The sequence below is a fragment of the Natator depressus genome, chromosome 14 (genome assembly GCF_965152275.1).
Source record: "Natator depressus isolate rNatDep1 chromosome 14, rNatDep2.hap1, whole genome shotgun sequence".
Classification (NCBI taxonomy): Eukaryota; Metazoa; Chordata; order Testudines; family Cheloniidae; genus Natator; species Natator depressus.
In genome coordinates, this window is record NC_134247.1 from 29,140,395 (window position 1) to 29,154,619 (window position 14,225).

General features: G+C 57.6%; 1 long non-coding RNA gene across 1 annotated transcript; it reads right to left on the reverse strand.

Annotated features, from left to right (window-relative positions):
• Positions 1-2,658: 2,658 nt before the first annotated feature.
• LOC141998210 (uncharacterized) lies at positions 2,659-5,819 on the reverse strand. Its single transcript, XR_012641807.1, has 3 exons — positions 5,628-5,819; positions 3,862-4,008; positions 2,659-2,760 (listed from the first exon to the last, which is right to left on the reverse strand). It is a non-coding gene; the product is annotated as an uncharacterized LOC141998210 (long non-coding RNA).
• Positions 5,820-14,225: the final 8,406 nt, after the last annotated feature.

The window sequence follows — 14,225 nt, forward strand, 5'->3', positions numbered from 1 at the left end:
AAATGGCCTACCTTGATTATCACTTCAAAAGTTTTTCTCTCTCTCCCCCCACCCCACTCCTCTGCTGGTAATAGCTCATCTTAAGTGATCACTCTCCTTACAGTATGCATGTTGAACACCCATTTTTTCATGTTCTGTGTGTATATAAATCTCCCCACTGTATTTTCCACTGAATGCATCCGATGAAGTGAGCTGTAGCTCACGAAAGCTGATTCTCAACTAAATTGGTTAGTCTCTAAGGTGCCACAAGTCCTCCTTTTCTTTTTTCATTTAATTGTGTGACTGCCAGTTCTTGCATTATGTGAAGGAGTAAATAACACTTCCCTCTTCACTTTCTCGACCCCACTCATGATTTTATAGACCTTTTATATCCCCCCCTTAGTCGTCTCCCCTCATATGGAAGCTGTTCCATATCTCTAATCATTTTTGTTGCCTGCCTCTGTACCATTTCCAATTCTCATAGATCCTTTTTGAGATGGGGCAACCAGATCTGCACACAGTGTTCCAGGTGTGGGGGTACCATGGATTTATACAGTGGCATGATGATATTTTATGCCTTTTTCTCTATCCCTTTCCTAACGTTTTTTAAAGGATGCTCATTTTTTGCCTCTAACCACCTGGCATTTCCCCCCCACACAAGGATGTTAAATTTAATTACATTATGGTCACTATTACCGAGCAGTTCAGCTACATTCCCCACTTGGACCGGCCCCTGTGCTCCACTTAGACCTAAATCAAGAATTGCCCCTTCCCTTGTGGGTGCCAGGATTAGCTGCTCCAACAAGCCGTCATTGATGGTGTCTAAAAATCACTTCTCTGCATCCCATCCAGAGGGGACATGTTCCCAGACAATATGGGGATAGTTGAAAACCCCCATTATTATTCGGTTTTCTGCTTTTGTAGCCTCTCTAATCTCTGTAAATTTCACACAGTCACCACCCTGGTCAGTAGTATACTCCTGCTGCTAGATTCTTATTCTTCAAGTGTGGAATTCCTATTCTTAGAGATGCTAGGATACAGATGGATTCGTTTAAGATTTTTACTCTACTTTACTCTATGCTTTCCTGGACATATAGTGCCACTCCCCCGCCAGCGTGACCTACTCTGCCGTTCTTTCAGTGCTGATGGTCCAGGGTCAAACCCTGCTATCGGCTCAACTGGGGGTTGGTTATTTGATCCCTCCCAGATCCCACTGAAATCCCTCTTGGGATGTCGTCTGGGCCATCTCTACTGTACCCCACTTCTCATGGCAGCCCCAGGCACTCAGCATTTGTGACTATCAGGCATCTTTAACGCAGATGGCCCCACTAAAGCCAGACAGATCTGAAAGCTTTGGCCAGTCTCCCAGCAGACAACACTTGCTTCCACCCATCACTAATACACAGAGTACATAGCACTGACTGGTGCGTCGGCCTGAACTCCCTATCTCAGACGCCAGGGACCCAAAGCCCAGGGAATTCACAGAGGACTTACAGGTTGTTGAATTTGGTGCCATTGGCCCATTTCCAGAGCTGCCCAGGGTCCCTCCAGAGGCCAATCCAGTGGTCAAATTTGCCTTTATAGCGCAGCAGGAAAGCCTAAAAACAGCAGAGGGAGAGGTGGGGTCAGAGCACAGGCTCTGTGCACCAGAGACTCACAGGTATACACTGAAGGGCTCTGTTTTCAGGGAACGGCTGGGGATTTTCACCTCCCTCTTGCCCAGCTCTGGGTAATTCAGTATTAACTTTCCCATCCCAAACTCAGCTCCCCCTCACACCAAACTGCCCTGGGCTGGAGCAGCTCTTGGGTGCTGCTGGGTCTAAGCTGCCCCCACACCTCTCCATAGAAGGCCACATTCTGTGTCAAAGCCTCACCTTACAGAACAGCTGAGCTCCCCTCCCCATCACAGGGGAAGGGGAAGGAAAGAGCCCAGCTGAGCTCAATATGGGATGCTGGGAAGGGCCAGGGATGAGAGTAGAGCCACCAAATCCTCAGTCAGAAGGGGCCAGGGCTAAGAGGAGCCCCCCCATCCTCATCTGGCTACCCAAGAGCACTGGCTCTTCAAGTCAATCTGGGATCTCAGTTCCCCTTTGGCCCCATGCCACCCAGAAGACACTCAAGGCAGCCTAGCCTGAGAGAGGGGCAGTCTCCTTTTGAGAGGACTGACAGTGAGTGATCCCCGCAGTCAGACATGGACACTAGAGGTGCCCCGGGACAGCCAGCCAGGCCTGGCATTCAGCAACTGGAAGCTCATTTACTCAGAGCTGCTCCTCAAGCCCAGGTTCTCCTGCAGCAGCTGCTGAGCCAAGACCAATACGTTGCAATTCGAGCATCTCTCACCATTTCCTGCTCACTGTTGATCTCAGCCAGGGAGGTGCTGAGCACAGAGCAGTAAGTCAGTCTGTAGGTCCAGTTCCTTTCGGCCTCAGAGAAATAGTAGCATTTCCCTCGGTATCCGATCCAGCCGTCTGGGCATGTGGGGGGATTTCAGTCCCGACACAGAGAGTGCCCAGGTGCAGGGGTCTGGGAGGGAAGAAAAGGGGGGTCTTGGAGGAACATCCCCCAGGAATCCTCTGTCCCAGGGGCAGAAGCCAGACAGGCCAGGAGAAGAGACTGACTGTGGTGGCTCCAGGGGGAATGGGATGTGCAGAGAGGGGGAAGAGAAGGGTGAGAACTCACCTGCCAGGACAATGATGAGAACTAAGAACATGGCTGCGAGGGCGACTGCGAGCACAATTGTACATTTCTTGTAGTTACATTTCCTGCAGTTAGGACAAGGATCTGAAACAGAAAGACCTGTCAGGCAGGGCCGCGAGGACATGTCTCCCCCACGGCACCAGGGCTGGAGCTGCCTTAGAACAGTGGTTCTCACCCACCGGTTCATGTACCCCTGGGGGCAAGCAGAGGTCTTCCACGGGGCACATCAACTCATCGAGAGATTTGCCTCGTGTTACAACAGGCTACATAACAAGCACTAAGTCAGTACAAGCTAAAATTTCATACAGACAATGACTCGTTTATACTGCTCGATAGACTATACACGAAAGATACAGCGTTTATAGTCCAATCGATCTATTTCATAATTAAATATGCAGCAATGAGAGAGTCAGCAATTTTTCCAGAATAGTGGCTGTGACACTTTTGTATTTTTATGTCCGATTTTGGAAGCAAGTCGTTTTTAAGTGAGATGAAACTTAGCAGAGTGCAAGACAAATCAGCCTCCTGACAGGGCGACAGTCGTATGGAAAGGCTGAGAACCACTGGACTCGAACATGCACCGTTCTGTCGATTGCTCCTTCCGTCAGACGCTCTGGGAGAGGAGCCCGGAGGGTTGGGCCGGCTGGGGCTGGCAGAACAGCCCCTCCTTCCCCTCAGCCCAGTGCCCTCCCCTGGGCACTCCCAGCCAGGCTGCCAGGAGGCCTGGTGAGCTCAGGGGCACAGAGATAAGGACACGCATGTCCTGGTGGCAGTTGCTCCAACTGCCCCCCCACCATCCCCACCCCCATTCTGCCCCCTGCCGAGCGCTGGCTGGGCCCACACTGCCGAGTGCCCCTGTCCCCGCACACTGGGGTCTCACACTGGCCATACACAGCAGAAGGGGGGAGAACGAACCAGGCAGAGATGGGCCAGGGCTGTCGCAGGGAGTCTGACACACCCAGCCCAGGAGGGCCCTGCGCAGCCCCACGGCCACCGCTGTGTCTGCGAGACAGCAGCTGTGAGCCAGGGATCGGTGCCCTGAGAGCCCCTGGGGGTGATCCAGTCCCTGCTGCCCACAGATGGGGGGTTGCTGGGCACTGGCTGCTGCCACTGAGAGCCTGGCCCCATGTGGGACAGCCTCAGTGTCTCTCTCCAGCCTGTTCCCAGGCAGTGACACCCCATTACCTGGCTCCCCGCCAATCTGCTGGAGACGCTGGGCTGGGGTCGGCTCCTCTCTGTGACTGGATCCGATTCAGCAGCAGCGAAGCCGAGCTGGGGCGGGGGTCCTGGCCCTGGCTCCCCGCACACCCTGCTCTGGGCTCTCCAGCCGACCTGAAAGTCGAGACGGACCAAGCAAGACAGGTCAGTGGGGGGTAGGGCACGATTTGTGGTTTCTCGTTCCCTGCCCAGCAGCCCAACCCCCCAGCCAGAGGTGGTGCCATGATGATTGAACCCCCTTAAACACCATCGGCCCCTCTGCCCCCCAGGGCTTCAGAGACCTGATCTGCTACGGACCCCACCCGCCGGGCACCACCCATGCCTGACAGGCACCCAGCTGGGGTTGACAGGAGGAAAAAGCCCTCCCTCTCCACACATACCACCTGCAATCGAGAGCAAGTCGAGAATCCTAACAGGAGTGGGGAGTTGGTGGGCGGGGGGAGAGAACCAGGATGGATGGAGTAAAATCAAGGCAATTAAATCACCAAGTCCAACGTCTCAATTGAAATGATCAATTTTAATCAACTTATCGATTTACACTTCAGTAATTTTCTAAGGCCAAGTGCCCACTCAGTGGGTGACAGAACCATTAAAACTTCCTGTCCAAAACTTCCCCCACAGGGGGGTGGGGAGGGGCGGGGAAATTGTGGGAGTGGCCCTTTCCTTCCCCCTTTTCATTGGGAATGCAGGCAGGGGGAGGATGCCCGTGGGAAGCCCGGCCTGGGGCCCCCAAGGTTGCGGGTACGGGGAGCAACAGTGCACTGGTGCCCCATCCCCAGCGAGCAGACAAGGGGGGTGGGGCGCGCCCCCCTGAAGGAGCCCGGACGGGGGGGGGGGTGCGCCGCCCCTCCCCAAAGGAGCCCAGACAGGGGGAGGGGGAGGGAGAGGGGACGGAGACAGAAGAGGGGTGGGCTCGGAGGGGAAAGGGCAGAGTGGGGGGAGAGAGAGACCCCCAGCCCGGAGAGGGGGGATAGAGACGATGCCCAGCCCACGAGTCAGGGTTCCGGGGGGGGGGATCCACCCCTGCCCCCCCAGTGTCCGGCACTCCCCCCACGAGCCCGGCGCGGGTTGCACGTTTCTCATCAGCTCAGCAGCGACCGTCACCGCCCGGAGCCTCCCCGTCCTCTGCAGTGTTAACTCAAGGTGCAATTTGAGTGTTACCCCTTACTCAGCTCCACTCCCGACCCGCCCATTCTGGTGCTTGTGGCCAATGGAGAGAGAGAGAGAGAGCGGCCGGAGATGAGTTTGCCCTGCAACTCTGAACCTTGCCACCAGGGGAGTTTAAACCTCGGTCACATTTCACTGGAATTCATTGGCCAGCTGCCGGCTTCCACTGAGAGCCTATAGGGGGAGCATCTTTGGCTGCAACCTGCACACTCTTAGAACACATTTTGCCCTGGCTCATTTAGTCATTCATATAGTCATGTGATAGAGCTCTGTGGTTAGGTGGCTTGATAGGTGGGGCTGACGAGGCCAATGGAGGCTGTAACGTGATTCCCCTTATGTGCTTTAAACCTGGCCTGTTAATCTCTCCGGGCTGAGGGGGGCCTCTCTCCCCCTCTGCAGGCTGGGGTGGGGCTCCGTCCCCTCTCCCTCCCCCTCCCACTCTCCGGGCTCGGGGGGTGTCCTGGAGTTCCTGGGCGATGCTCTGGAACTGCTCCCCATGAAGCCAGGCAGGACTCTGGGGAAGTCTCCTCTCTGGGAGCAGCCTGTCTGCAGGACACACAGCTCACCCGGCTCCACCTTCCTGGGTCTGACCTCGGAGCATTCAGCATCCTCTGCCCCTCCATGCGCTTCCCACAGCGAGTCCGCCCAGGCGGGGTCTTGGGGAAGCCAGAGGGTCCTGCCCCCCAACTCTGCAGTCAGACGGGACTCTCAGCCAGCCAGTAAAACAGAAGGTTTATTAGACAACAGGAACATGATCTAAAACAGAGCTTGTAGGTGCAGAGAACAGGACCCCTCAGCTGGGTCCATTTTGGGGGGCAGTGAGCCAGACAACCCCATCTGCACTTCACTGTCCTCAGCCAGCCCCAAACTGACTCCCCCTCCAGCCCCTCCTCCTCTGGGCTTTGTCCCTGTCCCGGGCCAGGAGGTCACCTGATTCCTTTGTTCTCCAACCCTTTAGCTCTCATCTTGCAGGGGGGAAGGGCCCAGGCCATCAGTGGCCAGGAAACAGGGTGTTGGCCATTGTCTGGGTCCAGACCCCTGCACACACCTGCCCTCTAGGGCTCTGCAAAGATCATACACCCTTATTCCACCCTCTAGATACTGAAGAACTGCTTAGGGGAAACTGAGGCACCCCCACACTCTTCAGAGGAAACATTAAGAACAGTCCCACTTCGTCACATCTCTCCCCCCTTCGAGATCGAACTGAGCTGGGTCACTTTAGCCAGTGACCTGGGGAAGTTCGAAGCCACCAATGTTCCCATGGATGCCCCAGCATCTCTCCCGTTCCTTGGTGGGATTTACCCCAGAGCCTTCCAGTTTCACGCCCTCCCTTAGGTCGGGGGTGGTCGATAGCACTCGCTGGCTGCATGTGGGAAGGTTTATGCGGCCTGTGCCCTTTGGCCACCCCAAAACTCCAGGGGGTCAAACTGGAATTGGGTCTTCTCCCAGCGCTCCAGTCTGGAGGCCTGCAATTCGGGCTGTCTTGGTTAAGAGCCCCCCTCTTGACCTGGGCCACATACTGTTCACTGACAGAACTTGCATGGAGACATTCCTTTCTCAACAACCTTGTCTCCCCAACAGGCTGGCCAAACACAGCCACTTGGTTAGACGACTGTTTAACTTTCTTAACAGCTTTCACTCCATCTGAGACCTTCTCAAAGCTCTCCACACTGGACCTTTCAACAGGAAAGTCAGTGGCTTCATTCACAACAGAACATTTCTGGCTGTTAGGAACAGAGACTTTCTTGCTTAAATCACTTTTACACCCTTCAGTTGCAGTAAACTGCTTGCAAAGACTCTATGAGGATTCCTTTCCCTAGGGCTTGTCTGTGCAACAATTCACCCCTCACAGAAATTCTGCCTTTACCCTCTTCACCGAGGGCTTGCTCTAGAGGAACACTTTCCTGAGCAACACCAGACTCTTTCTGGGTCTCACTTACATCCAGAATCACCTCTGGCCCATCCGGCGGATTCCTACCCAATCCCCTTTCAGGCAAACTGACAGGCTTCCTAGATAAAAGGTCAGAAGCCTTCTCCTTCCCTTTGCCACACACGAGCAACAGGCAAAACACAAGCAGCAGACTTGTCTGGGCTCTGGGATTTTACAGAGACACTGACTGGATGCGACCTATTTACAGGGCCATTCTCCCGAGCAGACCCAAACTTAGGACCCTTCCCTTCCTGGGCTTTAGCTGAATCCAGAACCAGCTCTGAGACAACTGCACGACCCTCAACCATCACAGGCTGAAAGGCCCCTTCTGTCTGCTCCACAGACAAAGAAGAGCTGGGCACACTTTCTCCTTTCCCAGACCCACAGCTTGGGATCTCTTTCCCCTTGTCCCAGCACACAAGGCTGGTCACAGACAACTGCTTGGAGATCAGGGTAGCTCCCTCCATAGGCAAGTCAATACCCCTGACAGACACAGGCATATTTCCTTCACTGTCACAATTCTCCACCCAGCTAACAGGTAAGGTCCACGGACACTCATCTTCCACTCTCCTCGCCTTCCCACCCTGATGACTAGACACAGCCATCAGCTCACAAGGCTGCCTAGGCTCATCCAGACTTTCCTTACCAAGCACCTTGCCACTCCCAACAGATGCCCTGCCTGTGTCTCCCCCCACTCAGCTGGGGTCTCAGCTCCCACTGTGCTCAGCGCTGCCCTTGCTGTCCCACTGGGGATAGGCAGCGAGCTCGCTGCTTTCCTCACTGCATCAGAGCCAGCCTGAGCCCCCTCTCCGGTGTGCAAGGGGGTGGGGAGCATCTCTCTGTCCCACCCAGCCCCAGGGGGCTGGTTACAGGCGGGCAGGTAGCCTGAGCCTAGCAGCTCCTCCCTGCTGCCAGCCAGGTCATCTGCATTTTCACTGACCATTTCCCTCTCCGCTGATTGGTTCCCTGGATTCAAATTCAAACCCTTGGCAGTTACAGGAACAGGGCCTGGATCCTGTCCCAAAGAGACACAGTCACCCCATAACAGGGTCTCGCAGCTGATATCCTGGAGAACCCCAACAGCCAGCCAGCCCCACCCCTCCTGGGTCTACACAGGGATCTGGGCCATAGGCAGGGCGAGGGGCTTCATCCCTGGGACCCTCACCCAGCTCACACAGCCCCTCAGCATCTGAGGCTGCACCACCCAGGGCCTGACAACAGTTCTCTCTGTCCCAGGATCTCACCACCACAGAAATGTCTCCCCATTGACCATCACCTTCCGCTCCCACTGGAGGTCCGAGGGGCCTGACCCCAGGAAACTCCACATAGACATATAGGTTGGGGTCAGGAGTGGGAGCCTGTCCACCTCCCCACCCATCTGACTGACGGAGTCTATGGGAGTCCAGGCCCTGCACCCCTCTTCCTGGGATTCACTGAGACTCTCAGCCAGCCAGTAAAACCGAAGGTTTATTGGACAACAGGAACACAGTCCAAAACAGAGCTTGTGGGGACACCCAGGACCCCTCAGTGAAGTCCTTCTGGGGGAGCAGGGAGCTTAGACCCCAGCCCTGGGGTTCCCTGTGTTCCTCCACCCAGACCCAAACTGAAACTAAACCCACCCAGCAGGTTCCCTGCTGCAGCCTCCATCCACATTCCTGGGCAGAGGTGTCACCTCCCCCTCCCCCTCCTGGCTCAGGTGACAGGCTCTCAGGTCTCCCGTCCCCAGGGCACATTCCCAGGTCAACACTCCCCCCTCCCTGCTGCGTCACATCGTCACATCTCTCCCCCCTTCGAGACTGAACTGAGCGGGGTCACTGTGACCAGTGACCTGGGGAAGTTCGGGGCCCCCTCTCCGGGACAGCGCATCCGCTATCAGGTTGGCACTTCCCTTCACGTGGACCACGTCCATGTCGTAATCCTGCAGGAGCAGGCTCCACCTCAGGAGCTTGGCGTTGGCTCCTTTCATCTGGTGCAGCCAGGTCAGGGGAGAGTGGTCGGTGTAGACGGTGAAGTGTCGCCCGAAGAGATAGGGCTCTAGTTTCTTGAGGGCCCACACCATGGCCAGGCACTCCTTCTCGATGGCCGCGTAGTGTTGCTCCCGGGGTAGCAACTTCTTGCTCAGGTACACGATGGGGTGTCTCTCCCCCTTTTCATCCTCCTGCATTAACACCGCCCCCAGTCCCGTGTCGGAGGCGTCGGTGAACACCACAAAGGGCTTGTCAAAGTCTGGGTTTGCTAGAACTGGGCCACTGACCAGAGCCTCCTTCAGCGCCCGGAAAGCCTCCTGGCACTGCTCGGTCCAGACCACCTTGTCTGGCTTCCCCTTCTTGCATAGCTCAGTGATGGGGGTGGCTATGGCGCTAAAGTGGGGCACAAATCTTCGGTAGTATCCTGCCATCCCCATAAAGGCTTGGACCTGCTTTTTGGTGTGGGGAGCGGGCCAGTCTCTGATCACCTCCACCTTGGCCGGTTCCGGCTTTAGGCGGCCGCTCCCCACCCGATGGCCCAGGTAAGATACTTCAGCCATCCCCACCTTGCACTTCTCCGCTTTGACAGTCAGCCCAGCCCCCTGGAGTCGGTCCAGCACTTGTCTAACCTGGGACACGTGGTCCTCCCAGGTCTGGCTAAAGACACAGATGTCGTCAATATACGCCACGGCAAAACTCTCCATCCCCCTCAGGAGCTGGTCCACCAGGCGCTGGAAGGTGGCCGGCGCTCCCTTGAGGCCGAAAGGCAGGGTCAGAAACTCATAGAGCCCCAGAGGGGTGATAAAGGCCGATTTCAGCCGGGCATCTGCATCCAGCGGCACTTGCCAGTAGCCCTTTGTAAGGTCCATGGTGGTAAGGTACCGAGCTCCTCCCAGCTTGTCTAGGAGCTCGTCCGGCCTGGGCATGGGGTAGGCATCCGATACAGTGATGGCATTGAGCTTCCGATAGTCCACACAGAACCGGACTGACCCATCCTTTTTGGGGACCAGCACCACCGGCGAGGCCCAAGGGCTGGCCGATGGCTGGATCACCCCCAAAGCCAGCATGTCCCGGACCTCTCTTTCCAGGTCCTGAGCAGTTTTCCCTGTGACTCGGAAGGGGGAGCATCTTATCGGCGGGTGCGACCCTGTCTGCACCCGGTGGACAGTCAGATTAGTGCGTCCAGGCTGGTTGGAAAACAGCTGTCGGTACGGATGCAGCACCCCCCTGACCTCAGCTTGCTGGGCAGGGGTGAGCTGATCCGAGAGGGGGATTGTTTCCAGGGGGGAACCAGCTCTGGTCCCAGGGAATAGATCTACTAAAGGGTCATCTCCCTGCTCCTCCCACTGACCACACACAGCTAACACCACATTCCCCCTGGCATAATATGGCTTCATCATATTCACGTGGTACACCCGGCGGTGGTGGGCCCGGTTCGACAGCTCCACCACATAGTTTACCTCATTGAGCTGCTTGACGACCTTGAACGGGCCCTCCCAGGCGGCCTGTAGTTTGTTCTTTCTCACGGGGATGAGAACCATCACCTGATCCCCGGTGGCGTAGGCACGGGCCCGCGCCGTGCAGTCATACCAGACCTTCTGCTTCCTCTGGGCTCTGGCCAGATTCTCCCTGGCCAGGCCCATGAGTTCAGCCAGTCTCTCTCGGAAGGTCAGGACATACTCCACCACTGACTCTCCATCGGGAGTGGCCTTCCCCTCCCACTCGTCTCTCATCAGGTCCAGGGGGCCCCTCACCCTCCTTCCATATAACAGTTCGAAAGGCGAAAATCCGGTAGACTCCTGGGGCACCTCCCTGTACGCGAACAGCAGGTGAGGTAAGTACTTGTCCCAATCCTGCGGGTGCTGGTTCATAAAGGTTTTCAGCATCATCTTTAGCGTCCCGTTAAACCTCTCCACCAGCCCATTGGACTGGGGGTGATACGCTGAGGCCCAGTCATGCCGGACCCCACATTTCTCCCACAAGCACCGGAGCAGGGCCGACATGAAGTTGGAGCCTTGGTCTGTCAAGACTTCCCTGGGGAACCCCACTCGGCTGAAAATGGTCAGGAGCGCATCTGCCACGGTGTCTGCTTCAATGGAAGCTAAGGGCACTGCCTCGGGGTAGCGGGTGGCGAAATCTACCACCACCAGAATGTATTTCTTCCCCGACCGGGTCGTCTTGCTGAGAGGCCCCACGATGTCCATGGCCACCTTCTGGAAAGGCTCCTCTATGATGGGCAAAGGTCTCAACGCCGCTTTCCCCTTGTCCCGGGCCTTCCCCACCCTCTGACAGGGGTCACAGGATCGGCAATACTGCCGGACGGTGGTAAAGACCCCGGGCCAGTAAAAGTTCTGTAGCAACCTCTGCCGGGTGCGCCGGATTCCCTGGTGCCCTGCGAGGGGGATGTCATGGGCCAGGGACAGGAGCTTGCGGCGGTACTTCTGGGGGACCACCAGCTGCCTCCTGATCCCACAGGACTCCCCTTCCCCTGGGGGAGCCCATTCTCGGTACAGGAACCCCTTCTCCCACAGGAACCTCTCCTGGCAGCCTCTCCTCATGGTCCGTCCCTCACTGAGGTCGGCCAGGTCCCTGAGCTTCTGCAAGGAGGGATCTTTCCTCAACTCGGCCTGGAACTCAGCGGCTGGGGAAGGGATGGGGCCCGGTTCCCCCTCCGTGGCCAGGTCTGAGGCCGCAGCCTCTCTGAGCCGTGCCCCTCGGTGCTCCCTCCCCACCCGAGTAGGGTCTCGCGCCTCCAGTGTGGTACCCTCCCCAGGGTCAGGTCGCAGTGCCCCTCGCCGGCTCTGGCTACGGGTCACAACCAGGGCGGTCTGGGGGTCGCTTGGCCAGTCCTCTAGGTCTCCCCCCATCAAAACTTCAGTGGGCAAATGGTGGTGTACCCCCACATCCTTGGGGCCCTCCTTGGTCCCCCATTTCAGGTGTACCCTTGCCACGGGCACCTTAAATGGGGTCCCGCCCACCCCCGTCAGGGTCAGGTAGGTGTTGGGCACCACCCGATCTGGGGCCACCACCTCGGGCCGGGCCAGCGTCACCTCCGCGCCCATATCCCAGTATCCATTGACCTTCCTCCCATCCACCTCCAGGGGAACAAGGCACTCTCTCCGGAAGGACAGCCCCGCACCCACCCTGTAAACCGAGCACCCTGAGTCCAGAGCCTCCAGCCCTCTGGCGGGGCTGGCTGGGGGTACTCTTCCCTCCTGAGCAGGTGGCAAACTGGTAGCCCCCCTTTCCTGGGTCGCCTGCCCCTCGTCCAGCTGAGTCCCTACCCAGTTAACCCTGGGTAGGTTGGGTCTGCTCAGTTTGTCCCTGAGCCCGGGGCACTGGGCCCGTACGTGGCCTCTCTGGCCACAGTGATAGCAGCTCAGGTCACGTTGGTCCCCTCGAACGGGTCGGAGGGGCCCGACACCAGGCGTTCCCCTTTGGAGGGGGTTCTCCCTATTTCCCCGCTGGGAGGCCCCATGGTGACTCTCTCTCTGCATCGGGGGGGGGCCTGTTCTTTTGGGACTCCTCCCGGCTACCCCCTGACCGACTGTTCACAAACTCGTCGGCCAGCTGCCCTGCATGCTGGGGGTTCGCGAGCTTTTTGTCCACCAGCCACAGCCTCAGGTCCGAAGGGCACTGTTCATACAGGTGCTCCAGTACAAACAGGTCAAGCAGGTCCTCTTTAGTTTGGGCCCCCGCTGTCCACTTGCGGGCATATCCCCGCATCCTGTTGACCAGTTGTAGGTAGGTGACCTCAGGCGTTTTACGCTGACTCCGGAACCTTCTCCGGTACATCTCAGGGGTCAGCCCAAACTCACGGAGCAGGGCCTGTTTGAACAGTTCATAGTCCCCTGCCTCTGCCCCTGTCATCCGGCTGTAGACCTCCACGGCTTTGGGGTCCAGTAAGGGGGTGAGGAACTGGAGCCTGTCTGCAGGGTCAACCCTGTGCAGCTCGCAGGCATTCTCAAAGGCCGTCAGGAAGCTATCGATGTCCTCCCCCTCCTTCCGCTGGGCCAGGAAGCACTTATCAAAGCTCCTTGCAGTCTTGGATCCCCCCTCACTCACCGCAGCCGGGGCCCCACTGCTCCTCAGCCTGGCCAGCTCCAGTTCATGCTGTCTCTGTTTCTCCTTCTCCTGCTGCTCATGTTGACGTTCCCTCTCCTTCTCCTGACGCTCCCTCTCCTTCTCCTCCTGCTCATGTTGACGTTGTTTCTCCTTCTCCTCCTGCTCATGTTGACGTTGTTTCTCCTTCTCCTCCTGCTCATGTTGACGTTGTTTCTCCTCATGTTGACGTTGTTTTTCATGATCCTCCAGCTCCCTCATTTTCCTCTCCCTCTCCCATTCCAGCCGCATCCGCTCCAGGGATGGGGAGCTCCGCTGGGAGGATCCCCTGCTGGCTGCTGGGGTCAGGGGGCCCTCGGTATTCGCTGGGCTTCCCACAACCCCTCCCCCAGGCATAGGTAGGAAGGGTCTCGGGGTGTCCTGGGCAGCAGTCTGACCCCTCCCAGCCTGGTCAGGCCCCAGGGCCCACGCTGCGTCCGCCGGGCGGCTTCCCTCAGGGACAGGGATCGGGTCATCCAAGCGATCCCTCTCCTCCAGCTGGGCAATCAGCTGTTCCTTGGTGGACCTCCCGACGCGCAGCCCCCTCTGCCTGCACAGCTCCACCAGGTCGCTCTTAAGGCGTTTAGCGTACATCTCCCGGCTGGCCACTTGCAGGCCGGGCAGCTGTCCACGGTTTCCAGGAAAAGCCCCTAGTGTGCCAGTCCTTCTTGAGGTCACCACCTCTTTGCCAGGGTCGAGCTGCAGACTCCTCCGCCCCTGGGACCGCTCGCTGCAATCCCCCGGGGGACCCTGTTACTGCAAAAGTCCTTCTCTCTGGTGACACACTCCCAGGGGTTAACCGCCCCCTGAAACCGTCTCTCTCTGAATCTTCAGCACGCCTGGTCCCCGTCAATCCCCCTTCGTTTTACTGTTCCCCAGTCACTTACTGCAGGAAACGCCGTTCACGGGGTGCAGTAGATCCCACCGCTGCCACCAGTTGTCACGGAGTGTGGGGGAGTCCAGGCCCTGCACCCCTCTTCCTGGGATTCACTGAGACTCTCAGCCAGCCAGTAAAACCGAAGGTTTATTGGACAACAGGAACACAGTCCAAAACAGAGCTTGTGGGGACACCCAGGACCCCTCAGTGAAGTCCTTCTGGGGGAGCAGGGAGCTTAGACCCCAGCCCTGGGGTTCCCTGTGTTCCTCCACCCAGCCCCAAACTGAAA